General features: G+C 43.1%; 1 pseudogene; it reads left to right on the top strand.

Moving 5' to 3' along the window:
* The first annotated feature begins 753 nt into the window (after positions 1–753).
* LOC147084476 (putative G protein-coupled receptor 139) lies at positions 754–6,334 on the top strand (annotated as a pseudogene).
* Positions 6,335–12,089: the final 5,755 nt, after the last annotated feature.

The following is a 12,089-nucleotide window of genomic DNA, read 5'->3' as shown; positions in this document are numbered from 1 at the left end:
TAAACGTGTGTTTAAGAATCAAAGGTTACACATCGTCATATTCAGCCTGAGACAACAACCAGGGAGGAGGGTGGGATCACTAACAAGGGTATGGAGTTTGTGGTGGAGCCAAACGTGGGGGATCGGTCTTCACCAGCAAATCGCAGCTCAGACAGAACAGACTGTTGCAGTCTGATAACACAGAGGGAGTGGAGGGTGGAGAGTGATGGTGGAGAGCTGGAGCTGGGTGTTGTCAGCAGACATGGGGAATCTGACCCCATGTCTGCAGATGATGTCACAAAGGGCAGCTTATAGATGAGGTAGAGGAGGGACAAGAATGGAAAGTTCAGAGACTCGAGAGTAAATGGTGATGGAGTGGGAAGAGAAGCCATTGCTGGTGATACTCTGGTTATGATCAGATCAGTAAAACTGGAACCAAGTGAGGGCAGTCCCACCAAAAGAGGTCCGTGTCAGAGGTATGGAGAGATCATGGATAAGTTTGCTGCAGGGTTGGAGGAGAGTATCTCTGGATTCAGGTAAATTGTGGAGCAATCGGTAACATTTAGGAATGAATCTGCAGGAGTGAACATTATACTGAAACTGCTCATTATTGTTGGATCTGTCGGGTATGTGCAGAAGTAGTAGCCTTATTCCTGAGAGAGGTCAAAGTATGATAATGTCCTGGACAATGAGATTTTTTTGTTTAATCCACCACATTATTTAGTCAAACCTGCTGATGTAATGTGTTTGTTCAAGTGACTGTAACTAATAGCAATGATCAGGGGTATAATCTTGTCTGTGGAGAATTATACACTGTATAAATCAGGGTCTATTGGAGTAGATCAGCTCAGATTGCCTGCCGGAGCTATGGGTTCCACCCCAACAGAAGTCGCTGCTTCTCACAGAAATGGGATATCCTGTAATCCGTCTGATAGAAGACATTTACTATCCTGTTATTGCAGCCGTTGCAGTTACTGGTAAGCCGTTATTGGGGTAAAGCAATTGTAAATGTGCTGCTGTACTTGGTAATGTTATACTCGCAGTTTGCTTTACACAGCCGCCTTTTCTGTTTAATCAGTGGAATTATGGTATGCCCTCAGTCTCTGGTCTTTCGGTCTTGTAGCAGCTGCATTATATCTGTAATGATCTTTGATTATCCAACCCTGACAGTGTTACTGGATTATTCTCTGCACTGAATATACTGGAATCAGGTGCCTGGGCTAAGAGCTGGATTCAGACAATCAGGAGCTGTTAATAGTTTCATATTGTGGAACGAACCTGTCCTAATTGATTGAATATGACAAAGCTCACGATCTCAGTGTTACAATATTAACTGGGATAGTCCGAGGGTGAAAGGCTTAGAGGGTGCAGAATTCTTAAAGTGCATTCAGGAGAGCTCTTTGGACCGGCATGTAGAAAGTCCTACGAGAGAGGAGGTGGTACTGGACCTAATTCTAGGGAATGTAGCTGGGCAAGTGGTAGATGTGTCAGTAGGAGAGCATTTTGCTGACAGTGACCATAATTCGGTGAGATTATAGGTAGTCATGGAGAAGCACAAAGATGGACCGGAAATAAAGGTTCTAAATTGGGGGAAGTCCGATTTTAATAATATAAGGCAGGATCTGGCCAAAATGGACTGGGATCAGCGACTCCTAGGAAAATCCAGATCAGAGCAATGGGAGTCTTTCTGAAAGGAAATAGAGAGAGTACAACGCCAACATGTTCCCAGAAAGGTAAAAGGTTGGACCAACAAGCCGAGGGAATCCTGGATGTCAGGGGATATACAAGAATGAATAAGGAAAAAAGGGAGGCTTTTGGCAGATACAAAGGACTAAAAACAGTGGAAGCCCTGGAGGAGTATAGAAAGTGCAGGGGGTATTTAAAAAGAATTTAGGAGAGCGAAGAGGCGTCATGAAGGAACACTGCCAGGCAAAATAAAGGAAAATTCCAAGGTGTTTTATAAGTATACTAAGGGCAAGTGGCTAACCAGGGAATGAGTAGGGCCCATTAGGGACCAAAGTGGCAATCTGTGTGTAGAGCCAGAAGATGTAGATGAGTTTTAAATCAATATTTTGCATCTGTGTTCACGATGGAGACGGGTGATGTAGGCATAGAAATCAGGCAGTGGGATTGTGACATACTTGAAAAAATTATTATTGAGAGGGAGGATGTACCAGCGGGTTCAGCGCGTTTAAATGTGGATAAGTCCACAGGCCCTCACGGGATGTATCCCATGCTGCTGTGTGAGGCAAAGGAGGAGATTGCATTCGCCCTGACACAAATTTTCAGAACCTCTCTGGTCACAGGGGACGTGCCAGAGGACTGGAGAACAGCTAACGTAGTACTATTGTTCAAGAAGGGTATTAGGGATAAATCAGGGAATTACAGGCTAGTGAGCCTAACATCTGTGGTAGGGAAATTATTTGAAAAACCACTGAGGGCCAGTATTAGTCTCCACTTGGAGAGGCAGGGATTAATCAGGGATAGTCAGCATGGCATTATCAGGGGGAGATCATGTCTGACCAATTTGATTGAATTTTTCGAGGGTATGACAAGGTGTGTGGATGAGGGTAATGCAGTGGATGTGGTCTACATGGACTTCAGTAAGGCTTTTGACAAAGTGCCACGTGGGAGACTGGTCAGGAAGGTAAGAGCCCATGGGATCCAGGGCAATTTGGCACACAGGCTCCAAAATTGGCTTAGTGGCAGGAGACAGAGGGTGATGGTCGAAGGTAGTTTATGTGACTTGAAGCCTGTGTCCAGTGGTGTACCGCAGGGATTGGTGCCGGGTCCATTGCTGTTTGTAGTGTACAGTAATTAATTAGATATGAATGTAGGAGGTATGATGACACGAAAATTGGTGGAGTGGTAAATAGTGAGGAAGGAAGCCTGAGGCTATAGGACGATATAGACGGGATGGTTAGATGGGCGGAACAGTGGCAAATGGAATTTAACCCTCAAAATGTGAGGTGATGCATTTTGGGAGGACAAAAAAGGCAAGGGAATACACAATGAACGCTAGGATCCTAGGAAGGACAGAGGTCAGAGGGACCTTGCTGTGCATGTACATAGATCCGTTTAGGCAGCAGGACAGGTAGATACGGTGGTTAAAATGCATATGGATACTTGTCTTCCTTAGCTGAGGCTTAGAATATAAGAGCAAGGAGGTTATGATGGAGCTGTACAAAACGTTAGTTAGGCCACAGCTGGAATACTGTGTGCAGTTCTGGTCGCCACACTATAGGAAGGATGCGATTACATTGGACAGGGCGCAGAGGAGATTCTCCAGGATGTTACCTGGGCTGGAGCGCTTCAGCTATGAAGAGAGACTGGACAGGCTGGGTTTGTTTTCCTTAGAGCAGAGAAGGCTGAGGAGGGACCTGATTGAGGTGTACAAAATTAGAAGGGGCATATATAGGGTAGATAGAAAGGAACTTTTCCCCTTAGTAGCGGGGTCAGTAACCAGGGAGCATAGATTCAAGTTAAGGCACAGAAGGTTTAGAGGGGATTTGAGGAAATCCTTTTTCACCAGAGGGTGGTTGGAATCTGGAACTCACTGCCTGAAAGGGTGGTAGAGGCAGGAACTCTCGCAACATTCAAGAAGCATTTAGATAAGCACTTGAAATGCCATAGCATACAAAGCTATGGAATAAGTGCTGGAAAATGGGAATGGAATAGACAGTGCTTGATGGCCGGCGTGGACTCGATGGGCCAAAGGGCCTCTTTCTGTGCTGTATAAATCTATGACTCTATGACTCATTGAGAGAGCGCAATGTCCTCCCTCTCCAATAAGTCGGTTCAGTTTAAGTGGATTTACATGTGTGATTGGTTATCACTGTAGTAAAATATTATTTCACTGAGTGTGTATCTGACGCTACTTCAGATTTCTGGCGACTGAACTGAGTTTGCAACTGACTCTTTCACACCTCCGTCTCTGCTGCAGTGTGGATGGATTAATTGACTTTCACTGGGCTTCAATGTCAATTGAGATGTTCTGAGGTTATGTTGTATCTGTTTGCACTGTATCTGTTGGAACCAGGAGTGCTTCTATTTATCAGGAGATTAAAAGGAGCAGCGGTGATGTTGGAGTTTTGTTAATTAAACAATCCCACCATCTAATGCTGTACTTTATAATTACAAGAGAAGAGAATTCAATTACTGTGAGCCATGTCTGGAAGAGACATTCGATTCTAATTATTGACTGCATTGCAGAGGAGGGGAAGAGTGAAGCGGAACAGGAGATGACTTGGATGACCTGTAGAAATATTTAATGATTCACAGAGGCTTCACCACTGTAAAAACTGACTCTGCAAATGCGATCCTTGCACACGGGGCTGGTGATCAGAAATAACAACAGAAAAAGCTGGAAAAACTCAGCAGGCCAGGGCAACATCCGTGGAGAGAGATACGGAGTTAACGTTTCAGGTTGAAGACTCTGTGTGTAAATTTATTGGAATGAACAGCTGAAACCTCCACAAAAGCTATGATGAAGAAATGTGTCTTGAAGGTGATATTACGATATTGTCAGATTGTGAGTGTTTTACTGTATCGCTATCAAGTCTCAATCTGTTTTGCTGAGTGTTCTTCTTACCTGTTCACTGACTTAATATATAAAGATAATTGAAAGGTATATAAAGAATAGAAACAGGAATTTCTTGATTGCAATGAATTATTAGGATGCTGTATTTTAAAAACTCATTGTCAATATAATTCAGTAATAAACGAGGCTGATTTAATTAATATATTTATTGTAATTTTAGTTGAATGTGCAACTTAAATTTACAGAACATATTGTGTCCCCAGCGATCTGTTCGCTGACACCAACAACCACAGATATTAATGTTGAATGCATTAATTCAGTTGTGTTACTGGGATCTATGAATTAGATTTCCTCTAACAGTCTGCTGCAGTCTCGCTGTGAATCTCAGCCTCTCCTCGCAATGCATTGAATACTCTATCTCCTCATTCGTTGCTTCTTTTTGTCCACCTTCACAAAATTCAGCACCTGACTCCCCTCCAGCTCCTACATGTCCTTATCCTTGTCTCCCTCCCATTCCCACTCACTAGCTCGGCCTCCAGTTGCCGTTTCCAATCCGATCCGAAGCCTCACACTTGGCTCTCGGCTTTTCCCGTTTAATATCAGCCCCTGTCGGTTCTCTCAACCCAGAGTAAACAAACCAACTGCACCTTCCCCGTCCCCAAAATTCGCGGACATTTCGCTCCACCCCTCTGTCGAGAGCCCAATCCAGGTCAGAGAGTCAGTTTCCACCGTTCGATGCAGCAACAAAGCTGGAAATTCCAACTCAGATCCTGTCAAACTGCTGCTTTGACTCCAGGTCTGATCTGTAATTTCTCTGCTTCCTTTTCTCTCTCTTACAGTTAACCTGTTGGCGATTGTGATCCTGTCCCGGGGAAAATGCGGTCTCTCCAAATGTATCACACGCTACCTGGTGGGAATGGCAGCGTCCGATCTCCTGGTCGTCATCACTGATCCCATATTGAACTGGATTGGGCTGATTTATTTCCCATATTCTTTCCTGAGAATCACTCCAGTGTGTAGTTTTATTGCCTTCTTGGGTTTTGCAGCCACAGATGTTTCTGTCTGGCTGACAGTCGCTTTCACCTTTGATCGATTTGTTGCCATTTGTTGTGAGAAGCTGAAAATAAAATATTGCACTGAGGTAACGGCGGCTGTGGTTATCGGAACACTGAGTGCGCTGGGCTGTTTAGGGCCTGTCCCCTGGTACTTTGTCTATAAACCTAAGTATATTATTGATATTGTTCCCTGGGATTGCATGTTTAATCCGAACTTCTTTACTTCCCGCGCATGGGGAGCATTTGACATGTTTTACCTTATTATAACCCCTTGTGTCCCGTTCTTTCTGATTTTGTTGCTCAATACTCTGACGGTAAGACGTATTTTTGTGGCCAGTAGAGTCCGCAGGGGACTCCGGGGCCGCAGCGATGGAGAGAATCACAAGGATCCAGAGTTGGAGAACCGGAGGAAATCCATCGTTTTACTCTTCAGTATAACCGGCAGCTTTATATTGTTATGGATAACTCTGGCTGTATTTTACATCTATCAACGGATTACTAATACTTTTTCTTCCTCCACCGCCGACCCGCTTTATATCACAGAATCCACAGCAACAATGCTTCAAGTTCTCAGTTCCTGCACAAACACGTGTATTTACGCTGTGACTCAGTCTAAATTCAGAGAGGAGCTGAAGAACGCGGTGAAATATCCATTCAAACTAATTGTTAAAATATAGAAAGAGCTGAAGGGTTTCAAGCACTAGAAATGAATCTCATTTCATACTCCATTCCCTACACACCCCACTGGGCCGAATGCACATTTTATATTAGCAGCACAGAGCCCTGAAATTACCTTAAATGTGATTCTGATATATTGTATTGCTGATCTGTGCTATTGAGGCGGGACTCGCTCTGCAGATGACACATGAATTGTTTCTCAAAATGTCGGCAGTAAAGCGCTCAGCTGGACTTCCAGTAAATGGCCTCCCGGCACCGACAGGGACATGATCAATCCCGTCAATCACAGTCGCTGCTGTGGGCCTGTTCAGAATTGGTGCACTTCACAGAAATGGGGAGAGAGATTGATGGATATAAAGATAGGTAGATGGTAAAGAGTGGTAGAGAGAGAGAGATGGTAGATGATAGAAATGTAGAGAGATAGATAGATAAATAGATATATATCTAGATAGGTAGATAGTTGATAGATATTTGATAGATGATAGATCGATAGGTTTTAGATAGAAACTAGATAGAGCGGGTTACACAGAGGCAATCAAACTCACAGAGGCAGATCTCAAGGGGAAATGAGACAGTGAGTGTCATGAACAGAGAGAAAAACAACCCACTCAGAAAGAAGTAGGGAAGAGAGCAATAGAAATGAATATGGAGAGAAAGGGAAAGGGAAAGTGACTGAAGAGCAGAAAGGGGCAGACAAAAAGGGACAGTTAACACGGTATCGTTAGAAAGTGATAAAGAGGCAGAGAGTAAGAAATCTAGATGAAGACACGGGTACAGGCAATGAGAAAGAAAACATAATACACAGAAATAAGAAGAGAAAGGAAGAAGGGCAGAAACAGAGAGAAGGCAGGATGAAAAATAGAAAAAATAGAGATGGAGAAAAATAGAAAGAGAAAATATAATGAGAAAGAAACCCACGGAGAATAAAACCAGAAACAGAAAGGAGCATGTATTCGTTAAAAGACAGAGACAGAAAGTGAGTAACACAGATTAAAAGGGAGTTCATGAGAGAGAGACAGTTGAGAGAAACAGATACACAAATTGAGAAAGAAACTGAGAGGGGCGGAGGGAATGTTAGGGAGAAAGTGAGAGAGACACAGGGAAAGTTACAAAGAGAGAGCGAAACAGAGAGATGTGGACAGAAAAAATCAATCAAAGAGAACTAGAAACACTGAAATAATCTGTGCAGGAGAATGACAGCCAGCAAACTGAAACAATGAATGAAAGTGTCGGATATCTTCTGGTCTATAAAAGTACAATATCATTAATTAAGAAGGAATTTGTAAGGAACCTTTAATATTAACACATCTGAAGCCCTTCAGACAATGAATTACTTGTGAAGTGAGGAGACGGCTATGTAGGCAAATGCCTTAATGAATATAACTACTTTATCTGTGTTTGAACAGATGGATATCGTGTCTTTATATTGAATTACAAATTTCTAATTATACTGTTAACTTTGTCTTTCTTATTTGTATGGAAGATAATGTACCACAAATATACCATAATTACTAATGCATTTATATAGTCCGTGAACAAATAATTAAAGTTCACTGTAAATTCAAATAAAGAAAAAGGTGAATATTATGAAAGGAGAAATTGGGACAGAACAGAGCAAGAAAAGAACAGACAGCAGAGAGAAAGAAAGGCTCAAAGTGAGAACTGCAGAGACAGAGAGAGCCACAAAGGAGAAAATGGGGAGACAACAGAGAGAGAGAGAGAGCGACAAACAGGAAGAATGAGAGATATAAACAAAAGGACAAACAGAAGAGAGAGAGATTGAGAGAGAGAGGGAGAGAGGGAGGCAGAAATTGGGAAATGCAGAGACAGAACAGAGAGACAAAGAGAGAGAGAGATGGAGAAAATGAGAGACAGAAGAGAGAGAGAGAGCGGCCCAAAGGGAGAAATGGAGAGACAGTACAGAGAGAGGTGGAGATAAGAAGGAGAGGGAAAGGTAGACTGTCATTGAGATCTAGAATGCACTGCCTGAAAGGGAGGTGGAAGCAGATTCAATAGTAACTTTCAAAAAGAAATTGAATAAAATCTTGAAGGGAAGAAAATGTCCTGGCTATGGGGAAAAAGAAGGGGAGTGGAAATATTTGGATAGCTCATTCAGAGAGTCGGCACAGGCACGATGGATGTAATGGTCTTATTTGGTGCTGTAAGATATTATGAATACTTGCATCAATGGAGACAGAAAGCAATGGGTGTAATAGAAAGGGAGATGCAACAGCGGTAGTCGCGAATTAAAAGAGACTTCAAGTAATGAGGCAGAAAAACACAGAAAAAGACTGAGATTGAAGGATATACACAGAGAGACAGGGACAATGAAAGGCAGATAGATACAAATACAAAGGCTCCTCTGTGTCTCTCCCTCCCTTGTCTCCTCTTTCCATTTCTCTCACTCTCACTCTGAAAATTTATCCCCTTCAAGATTTTATCCAATTTCTTTTTGAAAGTTACTATTGAATCTGCTTCCACCTCCCTTTCAGCCAGTTTATTCTAAATCTCAATGACAGGCTGTGTCAAGAAAATCTCATTTCACCTCCGCTTCGTTTGTCAATTATTTTAATTGTCTCCGCTCTGTCTCTCCCTCCCTTTTCTCCTCTTTCCATTTCTCTCACTCTCGCTCTGTTTCGTTTGATCCTCGCTGCCTCTTTTCTGCGTGGTAGAGACAGGAACGGGATTAACACACATAGAGCATTAGATAAAACATTCCAAACTCTCATTGCAATCAGCCTGGATTCTGGCAATGCAGACAACTAGGACAGCAGAAAAAGAAGCAGTCGGGCCAGTTGTTGTGTGTTCTGGGGTCACACACCTTCGGGTTAAGTTTTGACAGTTCCAATGGCGATGCCTGGAGGCTGCTCAATGAAAGCACACAGTCTGTTTTACTGACTATGCCCATCGCTTAATGGAGGAGATTCCCCAGCTGATCTCTATAATGTGTAACTTTCCCAGTGACCTGATGTATTCTGTAATAAACATAATGTGCGCTTACCCATCCGCTGTGTTAATAAACTGTACATGGTCCCATAGTACTATAACAACAAGCAGAACCCTGTCAATGTGTAATAAAACCCAGGAAAAGCTGGAAAACACAACAGCTCAGAAAGAATAAAGGTTATTGTTTCAGGTGTGGACAATCGTGCTGCTAAGTGAAACATAGAAACACAGACAGACCTACTAATCCGTATATGTACATAGTGCATGTGTGTGTTTGTGTTTGTGTATTGACATGCAAAAATTACAAACCTAGGGAGGATCCATGAGTAGGCGCTGTACAGATTAATTCAGTCAATGATCCCATGCAGAACAATGGAAAAATAAATGGAAAGCTAGATCTCTCTGGGTGACTAAAGAGATTTAAACGAAAGAGAGAAAAGGAAGCTCATGAAAAACGTCAGCCTCATAATACAAGCTGCATACTAAAAGCACAGAGGAGTACAGAAAAATAAATAAGAGAGGCAAAGCGAGTGTATCAGAATAAATTAGCGGCTAACATAAAAGCAGACCCAAAAATCTTTTATGAAAATATAGATAGTAAAATGGCAGTGAAAGGAAGGGTGGGGCCGATTAGGAAGCAGAAAGGAGCGCATGCATCTGTTTTCATGAAAGAAGAGGATGCTGCCATAGTCACACAGAGGGAGGGGTTAGCAGAGAAATTGGATAAAATAAAATCGATAAAGAGGAAATAGTTACAAGGTTGGCAGCGCCCAAAGTAGAAAAATCACTCGGTCCAGAAAGGAGGCATCATATGTTTCTAAGGGAAGTAAAGGTGGACATTGTGGCGGCTCTGGCCACAATCTTCCAATCCTCCTTTGATATGGGAGTGGTGCCGGAGGACTGGAGGATTGCAATTGTTATACGCATGTTTCAAAAAGGGGAGATGGATAAACACGGCAATTACAGGCCCATCAGCCTAACGTTAGTTGTGGGTAAGTTTTAGAGACATTAATGTGGGACAAAATTAATTGGCACTTGGGAAAATATGGATTAATAAATGAAAGCCAGCAGGGATTTGTTAAAGGCAAATCATGTTTGATTTAGTTGATTGAGTTATTTGATGAAGACACGGCAAATGTAGATGAGGGTCGTGCGGTTGATGTTGTGCATATGGACCTTCATAAAGTGTGGATAAAAAAGCAGATAATGGAATTGTTACAAGAAATGCACCATTGGGATTAACATGGGAACTGGCTGCATGGACACAAAATTGGCTAAAGGACAGAAAGCAAAGAGCAGTTGTGAACGATTGTTCTTCAGACTGGAGGCAAGTGTGCAGTGGAGGGCATAGACAGACCCGTGAAATGGGCAGACACTTGGCAGATGAAATTTAATGCACAGAAGTGTGAAGTGCTTCAATTTGATAGGAAAAATTAGGAGAGGCAATATGAACAAAATTATACAATTTGAAGGTGTTGTGGTAACAGGAGAACGTTGCGGTGTATCTACACAAATATTTGCAGGTGGCAGGACAAGTTGAGAAGCTGTTGAAAAGTCATACGGGATAATTAGCTCTATAAATGGTGGCATAGAGAGCAAAGCAAGGAATATATGCTAAACATTTATAAAACATTGATTACACCCAATCCCTGGTAACATTCTAGTAATTCCCCTGTGAACCCTCTCCTAGGCCTTGATAGCCGTCCTAACGTGAGTTGCACAGAACCAGACACAATACTCAAGCTGCGGCTTAACCAATGATATATAAATGTAAGCGCAACCTCCTTGATTTTCTACTCTGGGACAGTGTCGAGGGAGCATTGTGCTGCTCTAGCCTGTGCTGCAACTGCCATGGGAGTCTATGATGTGACTTTTTTGAGTGACTTTTACTCTGTATTTAACCCAGAATGTAGCTAACGTAGGTGTGTTTGATGGGACAGTGCTGATTCAACTTTAGTCTGTACCTAACTCGTGCTATACCTGACCTGGGAGTCTTTGAACTCACCGTCTATGCTGCACGTGAGATGGTCTGCTTCATTGGTCGTGTCAGGTGAGCTGTAAGTTGCAATGGCCACATGTACCTGAGATGTCTGTACTTGCGAACCACTATACAGTGAGATTTACACTGTATCTAACCCTGTTTACTTGCAATTCCACTTTTTAATGGGCAGTGTAGAGGGAGCTATTCTCCGTAACCAACTCAAACTGTACCTGCATAGGAGTGTTGATGGGACAGTGTCCAGGGAGCTTTACTTTTTATCTAACCCGTGCTGTACCTGCCCTGGGACTGTTTGATGGGACAGTGTAGAGGGAGCTTTACTCTGTATCTAACCCGTGCTGTACCTGCCCTGGGAGTGTTTGATGGGACAGTGTAGAGGGAGCTTTACTCTATATCTAACCCCGTGCTGTACCTGCCCTGGGAGTGTTTGATGGGCCAGTGTAGAGGGAGCTTTACTCTGTATCTAACCTGTGCTGTACCTGTCCCGGGAGTGTTTGATGGGACAGTGTAGAGGGAGCTTTACTCTGTTTCTACCCCATGCTGTACCTGCCCTGGGAGTGTTTGATGGGACAGTGTAGAGGGAGCTTTACTCTGTATCTAACCTGTGCTGTACCTGCCCTGGGAGTGTTTGATGGGACAGTGTAGAGGGAGCTTTACTCTGTATCTAACCTGTGCTGTACCTGCCCTGGGAGTGTTTGATGGGACAGTGTAGAGGGAGCTTTACTCTGTTTCTACCCCGTGCTGTACCTGCCCTGGGAGTGTTTGATGGGACAGTGTAGAGGGAGTTTTACTCTGTATCTAACCCATGCTCTACCTGTCGCGGGAGTGTTTGCTGGCAACAGTGTAGAGGGAGCTTTACTCTATATCTAACCCCTGCTGTACCTGCCCTGGG

This window comes from Somniosus microcephalus, unplaced genomic scaffold (genome assembly GCF_052327205.1).
Source record: "Somniosus microcephalus isolate GS21.2 unplaced genomic scaffold, FLI_Smic_1.0 unresolved_chr9, whole genome shotgun sequence".
NCBI classification, from domain to species: Eukaryota; Metazoa; Chordata; class Chondrichthyes; order Squaliformes; family Somniosidae; genus Somniosus; species Somniosus microcephalus.
Note: the sequence above shows the minus strand (reverse complement) of the source record. Positions and strands in the feature narration are given on the sequence as shown.